The sequence below is a fragment of the Canis aureus genome, chromosome 28 (genome assembly GCF_053574225.1).
Source record: "Canis aureus isolate CA01 chromosome 28, VMU_Caureus_v.1.0, whole genome shotgun sequence".
In the NCBI taxonomy this organism is placed as follows: Eukaryota; Metazoa; Chordata; class Mammalia; order Carnivora; family Canidae; genus Canis; species Canis aureus.
Window position 1 is genome coordinate 17,962,690 of NC_135638.1, and position 14,258 is coordinate 17,976,947.

The 14,258-nt window shown below is 34.4% G+C and overlaps 1 long non-coding RNA gene across 1 annotated transcript; it reads left to right on the plus strand.

Annotated features, from left to right (window-relative positions):
• The first annotated feature begins 1,520 nt into the window (after positions 1-1,520).
• On the plus strand, positions 1,521-7,270 carry LOC144300200 (uncharacterized). Its single transcript, XR_013366792.1, has 3 exons — positions 1,521-1,632; positions 5,563-5,664; positions 7,199-7,270. It is a non-coding gene; the product is annotated as an uncharacterized LOC144300200 (long non-coding RNA).
• Positions 7,271-14,258: the final 6,988 nt, after the last annotated feature.

Sequence of the window (14,258 nt, forward strand, 5' to 3'; positions counted from 1 at the left end):
AAACTAAGGGGAAGAGGTGATAAGTCTGAAATTATTGGAGAAAAATTTAGACTGGGAATCTCATATCAGGTTAAGTCCTTTAGAGTATATCCAATAGGAAATTATTAGACATTGTATCTTGAGCAAATAGGTGTCATGTTCTGGGAAAATTAACTTTGGGTGATGTGCAAGGTTGGTGAAGCTCTCCTTAGGTCTAAATTCAGGTGGTATAATCAGGAATGGAGGGAGAGCACGCTCTGTCTGGGGAGTTGTGAAGGTAGAAGGCCACAGGACATGGGGAGTGATTGAATAAAAGGCAAGAGAAATTAGACAGAAGACTTAACAGTTTGCCCTCAAATAGGGTGATGTCATTCATACAGATGAGACTATTATGAAGAAGAACAGGAAAATAAATAATAGGCCTGCTTTTCAAACGCTAAATCGGAAGTGATGACCAAATAAAATTTGGAAAAATGTATATTCTATTATGCTATTTATATTGTTGACAAAAATCATACCATTTATCCTAATGGTCCAACAGCCCTTTCTACTCAATTCTAACCAAACTAATGATACCCTAAATTATAAAAATAAACATAACATTAAAATGTTATTAAATAACATTCTACTTTTGTGAGCTGGTTGAGATATTAAGACAAAATTCTTTTGGGGGAAAAGAAGAGTTCAAAATCATTCACAAAAAATACTTTAAAATTGAAACAGAAAGAATGTGATGTAGGCATTAGACTAAGCCTAGTATTCACAAAAATAACATAAACTCAGGACTATTAGGAAGTAATCCAAAACTCACTACTCTTGACACGTATATTCAAGTCCAAATGTAATTGCCTTGGAACAAGATTCTGGAAAAAAAAAAAATTACTTCCTTCTTAACTCTGACCCAACCTCTCACAACTCTATTTGTTTTCTGAGTCAAACATCCAAAAATCTTTAAAAGACTCCAGTACTGAGCATAAATATTTCTTCTGCATGATTCTGGCTGTAGAAGTGCTTCTATTTGTCAATTTAGAAAGCTGAGAAGACTAAAAATTGGATCAACTGTTTTCTACAGAAATAAAGTCTAAAAAATTACTTTCGCAGAATTCAACATTCAGCATGTCTATAAAGTAAACCTGGCAACCCCTGCTCATTTTATTTTCATGCTGACTCAACTGCTGTCAATTTACAGAAATGACCATCACCTTTAAAAATGACCATTCACTGATGTAGAATTCTCCATTTATTGAGTTTGACATTATTTAATTGACATCAACTCTGACAACTTCTATTGTTTTATTTTTATTATTATTTATTTTAGCTCTCATTGCAAAGCCTAGATCTAAAATCATCACTAAAAATGTCTGCTATGAAATACGCACATAGTTCATCTTTTGTGCATTTTTTTCCCTTCTTTTGGGGCATCCCTGAAAAGTGGAAGAGAGAAACAGAGGACCTTTAAAACAAAATCTTAGCAATTAAATTACTCACGGACTTGATCAGCTTGTAAGATAGGCTTTAATTTATTTAGTATTTCTCTTATAGATGAGACACCTCGGAATTTCTCATTCACTGTTTGAGGCTGCCCTGAATCAAGCCACTCTGATCTCGTGTTAAGAACACTGTAATTCTTAGCATACTTAAGTGTGACCTCAGGTAAGACACAAGTTCCTTAAGTCTCTGATTTTATTTGTAAATGGACATGATAACACTTGCAAGACAGGATAATTTGTAACTGAAATAAGCTAAATGCAGAAAGGTACCTGCTACAAAGTGCTTAATACTAAGTAAAACAAGTCAGGAAGTAAAGCATCTGTTAATCATCTTATCACTTTTGGGATGCAAAACCAACTAAACAACTTTATATATTTTATATCAAATATACTGATTTTATTAAAATTGGTGCATTGTTAAGTAGTTTATAAAATGCTTAAGTGTATCTGTAAGTTGTGAGGGTAATGAGACATTTAAAAAGAGAAGGCAATTTGCCCTCTCCACAATCCTGACATTGATAAAATTGATCATTGGCTAATCAATAACATTTCTGACAGCTTTTGGGGCACTTTGACTGCTGATCTACCTCCTAACTAACTTGTCAGTGACTACTGCATGGCCTCCATTTATGAGCTACAAACTGTGGCCATTATAACATGATTCCTTACCTTTTGTCCTGGCCCTCACCTTGATATCATTATCTTTATTATATTGTTGATGATAAATCAACTTTTCCTTCATAATTATTCCTTTCACTTCAAAGCTACATTTTTGTTTTGAACACCTCTTTATGCCTTAAGAAATATTCTTGGTTTCCCATTTAATAGATATTTTTTATTATTCCTGAGCTAACAAAATATATAATCAAAAAATTTGCCACAAATACTGAAATAATTTTAAATTTGTTAGTTTATAAATTATAACAAGATCTGCTATATACATTTGAAAATTATCCAAAAATTTCATATGGTGCAGCATAAACATTGATATATAAAGGTTATTTGGTGAGACTGTGGGAGAAAGGATATATTGCAACTAACAAAGCTTTCCCCTCTAGGTCTTCAGTAGACAATCTGAATACATGCATCAAACCAATAAGCATCTCAGAGGTTCAAAAATAGTGATTTTCAACCATTATTCTCAATTTGTGGTTTGGAAATCTGTGGATACACTTTGGATTATAGCAATGATGAGACATGCTGAACCATTTATATGGTATGAGTCTGAGATGTCCACACCCAAATATAAATAAATAAATAAATAAATAAATAAATAAATAAATAAATAAATAAATAAATAATAGATAGATAGATAAATAAATAAATAAATAAGGATAATCTGTGTGTGTTTGTGGTCTATACACACACATTATATGTGGATTATGGATACTCTGTTTAAATGAACTTTATCCTAAGAATCAGGTCCATTTTACATATAAGCACAAAGTATTTAGAGCAAGTTTTTAGTATCTATTGAAATTTCCAGAAGTATATCTAACATGTAAATCAAAGGAAGATTGTACTTTGTCTTACTTGAAATTTTACCAAGAGTTAATTATCATTTTAAATAACAGGTTTTAAAGGTAAGGTTGTCCGTGGGATCTGAGTCATCAGTAAACTTGCCTGTATAGATCTTGTCTATAATTGTCATATTCATAAATTTCTACACATAAGTGCTAGCCTCTGACTACTTGTTTATGTCTTTTATCACAGGCTTTTGCGAATTAAAAATATATTATTTTATTAAGCATTATTTTATTCTATATTTCTCCTTTATAGTTAAGATATTAGATTGATTCTTTTTTACTTGATCACATATATTGGTAACTGAAAATGTGAATGAATTTTATTGCAGAATAGTTAGGGTTATTGCAAAGCATTTGCTATGAAAATGAAGTGTAAATAAATAAAATAAATAAAAATCTATAAGAAAATGAATGTTAGATCTGATTGAGAGCAAATAACACTGTTTGATTATATTAAATATTACATAGTTTCTGTAATTGAAGAGGTTTCCCAGGGTTCTCTGATCCAGACAACTTAGATTTGCTCCACCAAAATACAGATGCTCGGAGTCCATCCCATGCCAGACATTCATTTCTCTTTTACCAAACAGGAGTGGGTTGATGGCTGTAGTGACTATAGTTCTTTTACAATGTAAACTCTTGCAGACCTTCATTCTCTTCTGGTTCTGAGAAGAAAACCTGCAGCTCCAGCCATCTTTTCTGTGTATTTCTCTTCTGTTCTCACCTAGCTGTCTTCTGTGGCTCTGAAGGTTTAGGAAGCCTACTGATGGAGGGGCGAGAACTCCCCCATAAGAGCAGGAAGGCCAGAATGCCACCCACACCTCTCATGTGACTGTTCCCAGGCTCTCAAAAGCTGAATCTTAGATTTGTGATTAAGAATCACAGTTCAGGCTGCTGTGATTGGCATTCAAGCCTCTAGGGTTGGCCCAATCAGTGGCAACTCATCACCAGAATTATATCAACTTGTGTGTATTCGCAATATTTCTTAAAAAGAGGGAGATTATTTCAGAAAATATGGTTTTTATAAACATATAAACTCTTAGAAACATTTTGCAATGGACAATATGTTTTTACTCCACATCATTTTCTAGTAATAATAAATTATGTCACAGCCTGACAATTTCTAATAGCTTTCTAGCAATGTTTCTCTAGGAAATTCAAATCATTGAACACTTCACAAATAATTTTCTTTGCTCTAATTATAAAAATAAAAAGATGTTTTGCAAATTAAAGCAACAACAACAAAGAAAATTCTTGCAGTAGTACCCTCAGATTAATAAAGTAACTCAATCTTAACTAGTGGAATATTACAGAATGGGGATCCCTGGGTGGCGCAGCGGTTTGGCGCCTGCCTTTGGCCCAGGGCGCGATCCTGGAGACCTGGGATCGAATCCCACATCGGGCTCCCGGTGCATGGAGCCTGTTTCTCCCTCTGCCTATGTCTCTGCCTCTCTCTCTTTCTCTCTCTGTGACTATCATAAATAGATAAAAATTAAAAAAAAAAAAGAACAATAAAAAAAAAAAAAAGGAATATTACAGAATGGTGCTCTGCCTGAAGACAAAAGAAAATGAATCAACTAAATGCAGTAGTATAACTATTACATAGTAATACAACCCCAGAAGTCTGCAAATATATTCTCAAAAAAAAAAAGCAAGCATAGTCTGGAGTTGTCACTAGAGGCATTATCCTCCAGTTTTGGTGTTGACAATGACTTTGACTTACAAATTCCAATTACCTTGGGATGCTTGGGTGGCTCTGTGGTTGAGCATCTGCCTGTGGCTCAAGTCGTGATCCTGGGGCCCACGGATCAAGTCTCATATTGGACTCCCTGCGTGGAGCCTGCTTCTCCCTCTGCCTGTGTCTCTGCCTCTCTTTGTGTATCTCTCATGAATAAATAAATAAAATCTTTTTAAAAATTCCAATTACCTAGGAGGCTTGGGGAAAGCCACAATCCACTTATTGTGAGCCCTAAAAAAGACAGCAAGAAGAAACGAAACCCACTGTGAAGTTTTCCATGATTTGGATTTACTTGCAGAGACAAGCAATCCAAACTGTTGCCCCCAGAAGCTGGAGCTGATGCTTAGCCCATGTAGAGTCATTATCAACCTAAGAGTCCACATGCTGCCCTAGGCTGGCTGAGAGACCATAACCATAGAGAAAGCCAATATAAATCACAAGCTCTACCTCTTTGCCTAACTAGATACAATATTGGGACCTAATTCCTGAATCAGTCCCCAAAATGGTAAAATATAGGACCCTGGCTACCCTACTCTTATGCTTCTTTTTTTAAAGTTTTATTTAAATTCCAGTCAGTTAACATATAGTGTGATATTAGTTTCAGCTGTATAGTTTAATGATCCTATGCTGCTTATTTTAAGTGTCTCATTCTGGCTTCTTCTATCTTGGTCAAATCAGAGTAGTAGGAAAAAGTTTCCCACTTTGTTATCACCAGTAGTCCTGTGTAAAAGAAACCTGATTTGTTTGGCTTATGCCCAGCTGAGCTCTTGCCTGTTCCTTTCTACTCTTAGTCCCTTTAATAAATACATGATATCGTACTTGCCTCTAGGATCTAATGTCAGGTGAAAGAGATCTCCATCCAGGCCCTCATGGAACATGAGACATCTAGAAGACAGACAATTATGTTAACTCACAAGAAAAACTGAACAAGGTAAATGCTACAGAGTTGAAGTAGGAGGGTGCATAGGTGTTATATGATATAGTGGTTGTTTAGACTACTCATTCAGGACTAGAACACTAATTCCCATAGGTCCTGGAAAGGGTGGTAGTTGGTGACACACAGCTAAATTGTTCTTTTTTTTTTTTTAAGATTTTATTTATTCATGAGAGACACAGAGAGAGAGAGAGGCAGAGACACAGGCAGAGAGAGACACAGGCTCCATGCAGGGAGCCTGACGTGGGACTCGATCCCGGGTCTCCAGGATCACAACCTGGGCTGAAGGTGGTGCTAAACTGCTAAGCCACCGGGGCTGCCCCTAAATTGTTCTTTAACTGGAAACAGTTGGAGTCGAGTGGCAGAAGTAAGGGTAGGATAGAGGCCTGTCTCGCATCTGCAGCCATTCGTTATCTTCTTTATCTTTATCTATACATTAAATTTAATAATACTATTCTAATCATTTCAGAAAGTTTTGGAGAGAGGTAAATTAGACAATGTGTATGAAATATTTGGTACAGGGCTATCTATATAAGAGATAGTTTAGCATAATTGTGAAGAGCATGGGCTTGATAACAGATTATCCTGGTTTCAAATTATGACTATACCATTTATTCAATGTGTAAGCCTCAGCAAAGTGATAAAATGGTTGCAAATTTTTTAATTACCTAAGTTTGCTAAAGTTGCTAGAACCCAGCGTACAATAAGAAGGTAAGCCCTTGAGACACCTGGTGGCTCAGCTGTTGAGTGTCTGCCTCTGGCTCAGGGCATGATCCCAGGGTCCTGGGATCCAGTCCCACATCAGACTCCCTACAGGGAGCCTGTTTTTCCCTCTGCCTATATCTCTGCCTCTCTCTGTGTGTCTCTTGTGAATAAATAAATAAAATCTATAAGAAAAAAAAAGAAGAAAGTAAGCCCTTAACTTGGTATTAATACCAATTAATACCAAGTAATTTAAATTGTCAGGGATATTTGTTGGTAATTATTAATTCTTTATATTTTAGTGCCTAGAGCAGCATTTGAATTTCATAAATATTTTAAATGAATAAATGATCATTTCCCACTAGTAATTTATTCAGCAATGCTTTATAGCCACTAAACATATTTATGAATTGCCTCTTATGTGTTGGGCCTGTTCTAGGCAAAGTTTCCCTGGTACAGCTGGAGAATAGTTATTACTGCCAAAGACAATTTAAATAGCATCATGAAATTCAGGTTTCTTTTGAAGGGTATGGGCTTTCACAAGAAGTCGACTCCCAGATTTGAACTATAAGAATATGCATACTCATCTGTACCCTGGATGATTTTGTAGCCTTTCTTCACAATCTGTCTTTCTTTCTCTTGTTTGTATAGAAGGAGTTTAAAAAACAACCATGAATTATTAGTTATTAACTTCTCACAAGTTGCAAGGCAGTGATGTATGTCTGCTACTGATTGCAGAAGATAGGTTCAAAGCCACATCTATTAAAAAGTTTTGTGTCATAAATTTTGTGTAAAATATAGCAGTATCAAATCAGAAACTCTCTTGCAGCCAATCTCCCCTAATCTGCCATCATTTCTTTATGAAGTTGTCAGCCAGAAGAAAATTGTCAAAAGAATACAGGTAAGAATTGGCCCTCAATTTCTCCTCTTAAAGACTCACTTCAACCAAAAACTTGAATTGCTATTTCTCTTTCAGGTAAAGCAAAGAAATTATTTAAGTATAAAAATATTTGAGTCCCTAATAACCCACATAAAGAGGATATATTAGAAGACGATATGACATAAACTTTAAAACTTCAAAAGGAAATACATTAACAAGATTAATCTGCAATTCATTTTGCCTCACACACAACTACAGAGCTCAGAGTCAGTTGCTCTTAATTTGAATGGGTTTACTTTCATTTAATTTCATAGATTCAACATTAAAAGCAGTAAAATCTCCTCTTCATTATTCAGTTTCCACTGCAATTTGTAACATGAATGTTTTAATTCTAGGACTAGCTGCCTCCTCCCAGAGTTAGATTTTACATTTGGTATTCTAGTGATATTTATCTTATGGTAGCAGGTTATTGCTAGGGTAATATTAGTATTATCACATAAGTTAGGTTCAAGCCATAAGCCTTTGAAAAATAAGGGTGACTGACCAAGTGTCACTTAGTTCAAAGTCTAGACCTGAAAGATAATGATTTCATAATTTCTTTTAATAACCATGAAAATTTCAATCATGTTCCATAGCATTGTATAGCATAATGACCACTAGAAAAATTCAGTATTCTCACATAACCATAGAAAGACCATGATGCCAGTGAAACTAAGATTATTTTTTTAAGAGAAGTAAGGATTATTTTTTAAAAATAATCCAAACAACTAACTTTTTCAAATCTCTATGAAAAAAATATTGGGACACCTGGGTGGCTCAGCAGTTGAGCATCTGCCTTCAGATTAGGGTGTGATCCCGGAGTCTAGGATTGAGTCCTGCATCAAGCTCCTTGCAGGGAGCCTGCTTCTCTCTCTGCCTATATTTCTGCCTCTCTCTATGTCTCTCATGAAAAAATAAATAAAATCTTTAAAAAAAAATGTTGAAGCCTATAATTTAGTAAATTATTTGTAGAAACTAAGGAAGGACATCTAGGGAACATTCATTTAGAAATAATGTTTAGTCTTATTGTAGTTTAACTTCCCTTGTCTTGTTTCATAGAATTAAAAAAAGAGAGAGACAGTTTCTGATGGAAGACAGTTTCTACACTCTTTTGAAGGTCTGAGACAGTTGAAAATGACTTAAATTTATAATGCATTAACAGCGCAAAAAAACTCTGATAATAATGATAATAACAGTAACAATCGGAGAGCCTGGGTGGCTCAGTCCTTAAGGGCCTGCCTTGGGCTCAGGCCATGATCCCAGGGTCCTGGCATCAAGCCCTGATGTCAGCGGGGAGCCTTCTTCTTCCTCTCCCTCTGCCTATCCCTCCCCCTGCTTGTATTCTCTCGCTCTCTCTGTCAAATAAACAAATAAAATTTTAAAATAATAATAATAACAACAATCTACATTTACTAGGAAGTGCATAAATATCTTAAGTACTCAAGATTTTACATCTTTTTCTTCGTTGCTATCATAAGAATAATGAGGTAGATGCTGTTATTATCATTGTTTTACAGATAAAAAGACTGTATCTTGGAAAACTTAATAATTTGTTTAGCATTATTACCTAGGTGGTAAACCAAGAGTTGAACCCAAGTTATCCAACTCTGGAGTTTTTATTCTTAAAAATCCTTTAGAAATTTAAAAAAGATTTAGCATATCAAATACTTGGAAGATATTAAGTTCAAATATGCACACAAATAATTTGTTGAAAAACCCTTTTGAATCAAATGTTTAGCTTCAATTCGAGAACCTATTGGATTTCATCCCTACTATATCTTCGGATTTGTTTTTAGACATCAAATTTCCAAAAAGTAGAACACTTCAAAAAATTTATCTTGGCAAAAGAAATTTCTAAGAAAAAAATATCTGTATAAATACTTATTCTTGAACATACTTCTGACCACTATCTTCTAGAAATATGTTCTCAACAATTTTCCTCAAAGTTATCTACAGTTGCAATTGTACAGAAAACAAATGATAAGCATAAGACTGTTTTTCATTTACTTGAAACACTAAGTAATTACTTTATTCTGTTATACCAAATCTACTCAGTTAGTTAAAATAAGCTCAACTTGATGAAATATACAATTTGAAATTTTTAGGTTTGTAATTGGAATGATTACTTTCTCCCATAAGCTGCTTAGGATTTTTTTTTTTTTTTTTCATTTGTAAAACTAAAGCATTTGGCTACCCAAACACAGAATCAACAGAACTTGTCCTACAATCCATTGTTTATTAATAATTTTCTGCTGATAATCTAAATGATGATTAGTCCTGCCTCAGTGAATTCTTTACTCTTCTAATACACATTTAGTTTAATCCTTGTTACATATTTGATTTGTCATAATTTGGGAAGTGGAATTCAGGAATATTTCTTTCAAAAACTAATTAAGGCAAAAGAAAATATTTTAAATGTAAAAGAAATTGTAAAATGAATATTTTTAACAAGGCCAGATGTCATATATACAGAAAAAAATGCCTATGTGTTTTTACAGTCATTAATTAAAAATAAAATCATAATTTGAGAGCATAATTCAAGTGGAAGTTTTCTCTTTAATTTAGGTAAACAGCCTGTTCATCTTCTTACTAAATATGAAACTTTTACAAATTATAATGTATAATAAAAGCTACCTAATTCGTTGGGCAAGCTGTTTTTCATACAAATGAAACTTCAGAAAAGATTGGGGTAAACAAAATATCCAAGATATTTTATTGAATGTTTTCAAAAAGTCACCATTGTTGTTTGTCAAATGGGCATAATAGGAAAAGCTGGAAAACCCTTAGACAGATAGAAATTCAGTTTGGCACATCATCATTTTCATTTTGAAGAAAACCAGACTTCTGTGTGTTGCTAAATCAGCTCTCTGCGCTTAGTTTCTCAACATTCTTTTTATCTACGCAGACTCATTCATTACACGTTTCATCTCTCCAACCCAACTTTGCATCGCTTTCTATTTTTCTAGCTATGCGTGTAGCAATCCATCTTCCTCCATACATCTAGTCCATTTTTACATTTGTTTAAAAAAAAGTCTTTTTCACAGAATCAAATTTTCCATGATCCTTGTCACAGGCAAGGCCTAATCTCTTTTTATTCTGAAAAGATGGAAGCCTGGGAAACAAAAGTATAGAATGCCAGAAAAAATAGGCAAATTTACTTAAATGTTTATTTTTTAAAAACCCTATTTTAGAGCATGCCACCTGTTTAACTTATATAATTGTCCTTGCCTGTTTAATTTAATCTGAGAGGCTCTGGGACAAAGACCCTGTCCTTCAATATGGTTTAAAGAGTATTGGGCTTACCTGGCATTCAACAAACAGGAGTAATGAAGACCTTGATCTTCTGTAGTCTTTTCATCTCGAGTTTTTATCAGAATTCACTGTATTATTATTTGTATGAATGATTTCACTGAGCTTAGAAAGGGTATATAGGAAGCATTGTATTTCCCATCCTCTGCCACCCCATGCCATTCCTCTAAAGAGAATATGAGAATAAACATCATAAATAACTTCAATATATTCTTTTTCATTTAGTGAAATCATTCAGGGAAAGTTTGGTGATGGAATTTTGATATCTTAATTATGCTGGATGTTGGTGGCCTCAGTTGATTAGGTACTGTTGGTAATTGAAGGCAAAATCCTGTGCGACACAATGGCTTTGCTTTTCCTAAGGCACTGGTTCTACCCATAACATAAACAGATGCCTAACACACACCTCCATTAGTCAAAAGGGTGAGTAAGCCACAGCAAGTAAATTGATCTGCAAAAATCTGTCATCACTATTGAGAAAATTATTTGGTATGCATATTCTACTAATAGTGAATGGCATCTGTTTGGTTAATAAAGAAGAGCTAGTTTGATAGTTTTTCATTATAGTTTAATTTAACCAAAGCAACGCCAATGTGCTTACTATATAATATAGTAGTTGTTTAAATTCAAAGAATCTTTACATAGTACCCAACATTAGGGATACAAACACATAAAAACATAAGGGTTGTGTTTCTATTATGAAATGTTTGTACACCTTTAAATAAAGGAAGTACTTATTAAAGTACTCTGTTTCATATGACCAGTAGGAATACTCATTTCAAATGATAACTACCAATGGTCAAATGGTCCAATAAAGTTTCATCATCTGTGCTATTTTTGGCTGATTATTTTTAATATTATTTGCTTTATAAAGCACTTTTTATTAAAGAAGCTCTATTCTTAGGATTACGTTATATTGATAACAGAAATAAATGTATCTTGTGCTGGTTATTCTACAGTTTTAATGCAAATAAGAAACAGCACTCAATCCAGTTTTTATAATCAGATAAAATCCTCTCAGGATGGTTTTATTTGTCATTGAGACCTGAGTGCCTAGTTCAGTGCCTTACAAAGAGACAAATCTTGGGACATGTTTGTGGAATTGCACTGAGCCACAGAAACATCTTCGTTCGCCTATGAGGCAGTACACTTGTGAGCTACAGATTGGGGTTTCTTTGCAGCCCTCAATCCCCAAAGATGTGGGACCTAGGTCAAATCTTTCAAGTTTTAATCAGCTCAAATGAAAACACTTGGATACAGAAAAAGAATGACAGGAGTCAAACTGTTATGGGGGACAGGCAAGTAATATAAATGAGTAATACAAAGAAGAACATGAAATATTAGAGAATAATTGATACTGGACAATTAGAGAGCACTACCTCACTAATAGAGCTGCTACCACTTACTTTGCCAAATACTGCCATTTACTCGTGAGCATCAGTATTACCAAATCATCTGATTTGTAAGAGAACCTAGACGTCAGAGTTTTATAGGATATACCTGAATATTAAAGTTTGGAAATAGCTGAAAATATTTAGTAGTCTCTATGAGGGCCAAATCAAGCATAGCTGCTGGTTTGATGTAGTCCTCAGATCATAACTTTAGGATCTCTTGTAAATCACAAAGAAAATAGAATAAGTTACAAAGATCTAGATATTAAACATAACCTGAATTCCTCTTATTTCAGTTTTCTTATATAAAATAAAGATTGAATTACATTATTTGTAAGGTTCCTTTCTGCTGTAACAGCTTATCTTTTTAATATGTGTGGAAAGATGTGTGAAATATAGACCTAAGCCATAAAATAAGGATGTTTACCTCTATAGCCCTTGGAACATTCCAGAAATGCACTGTGTAGTCTATTATAGAGAAACGCAAGAGGAAGCTATGGAGAAAAGAGAAAAGAAGAGTAAATTGGACACCATTGTACAAGGAGGTTCTGTGGTAAGTATTCACAAAACATGACTGAAGTCAGTTTGCCTGTGGCAGGAGTAAATTTATACAGGCAGTGACAGAAAAGATAAGATTACTTGGAGGGCTGGTGAGGAGTCTGTTTTGGTCATTAGACTTTAGAAAAAGAAGGTCAGAGGATTTATTTTGAAGAAGAGGTTTAGGGAATCAGCAATGAGGCTCAATAGTAAGAGATATATTGTCAACAAAAGAAGGGAATAAAAGTTAAGAACAGGATTGTTGGAAATGCTGAAGCCAAAGGAAGTGTTTTAGTTATGGGATAAGAAAAGTCTTATTTAGAAGCAATGTCTACAAATAAATCAGAGGTAGAGCAATAACAATAGGAGCTAGCTAAGTGATTTGAAAAGACTCACTCAAAATTGGCAGGGCTATAGAAATAGTCTATTTTAGCAGTTACTTAACTTAAAATTTTGGGACAAATCTACAATAGTATTTATTCCCAAACATGATCTTTCCTTACACAGACATGAAATATGTTGGGTTTTTTTTTTTTTCCCTCTTAAATTAAGAGAGATATTGAGAATGAGTAAGTCAAGAATAGCTGAGAACATGTTCTCTTCTACAAACTAGCTTTTTTTCTATAGCAATCCAATTTTGAATTAATAATGTGAGAAAAAGTTAATTGCAAAAATAAACACACAGATTATTTGAGGACTAACAAATAAAAACATGCTGGGTCCATAAGCAGCACAGTTCCCTACTGCAGGGGAGGTGCTGAGTCAGAAGAGGTTAAGGTAAAGTAAGCTCTATTTATTAACTGCCTACCTATGTATGGAGCATTCTGCTAAATTCTATCACTGTTATACCTTCCACTGTTGACAAAAATTCTCTGGTATATGTGATATTATTACATTTTAAAGAAGAGAAAGTTCAGGATCAGAATACATAAATAATCTGCCTATGGTCCTACGAAGGGCTGACCCAAATTGGAATTCAGGTTAGATGAACACCAGAGTCTATATTCATAATGGCTCCACTGTGCTTTCTGCCTCCAAGTAGGGCAGAGAAACCATTCTTGCAATTCTCAGAATGTTTCATGTGAAACTGCTTTCAGGCTTTTGTCCTTGTTATGCTCTTTTCCTGAAAAGCCAGCCTTCCAAATCCTCACTTAGCTGGTTTTCTTTTCATCCACGCAAAGATGACAACTCATCTGCCCTCTTCTCTAGAGACCTTCTCTCTCTCCGAGCTATGCAGGTGGCTCCCCTATCCCAGCCATTCTCTCCCCCCACTGCACTGTTTCTTTTCCACAGCCCTTTCACTATCTTAACATCAACTTAATTGCTTTCTTTTTATTTCTTTGTAATCTGTCTCCTTCCTCCAGCAGGCAAGCTGTATGAGAGCAGTCTTCTCATCTGCATTGTTGATTCCTGTAAATTTAGCACTTAAAAATCTAGCAAATGTAAGCACTTAATAAATTTGTGCAGATTTTATAAATAAGGAAAAATTACCTAACTTTGATATTTAAAAAAATAATTTTTAGATAATGGACAGGTAAGCTACTAGTTTTGTGACATTTTTTTAAAAAGGGCAACATACTATCATCTTGGATCCTCATTTCCCATGGAACTTAGTAAATCTTACTAAATAATTTGTACCAAATCCTTGATGAGCTGCTTCATTTCCATCTCTTGTCATAACCTCTCCCACCAAATATAACACCCACAATCATGAACTGTGAGCTCCAATCTGC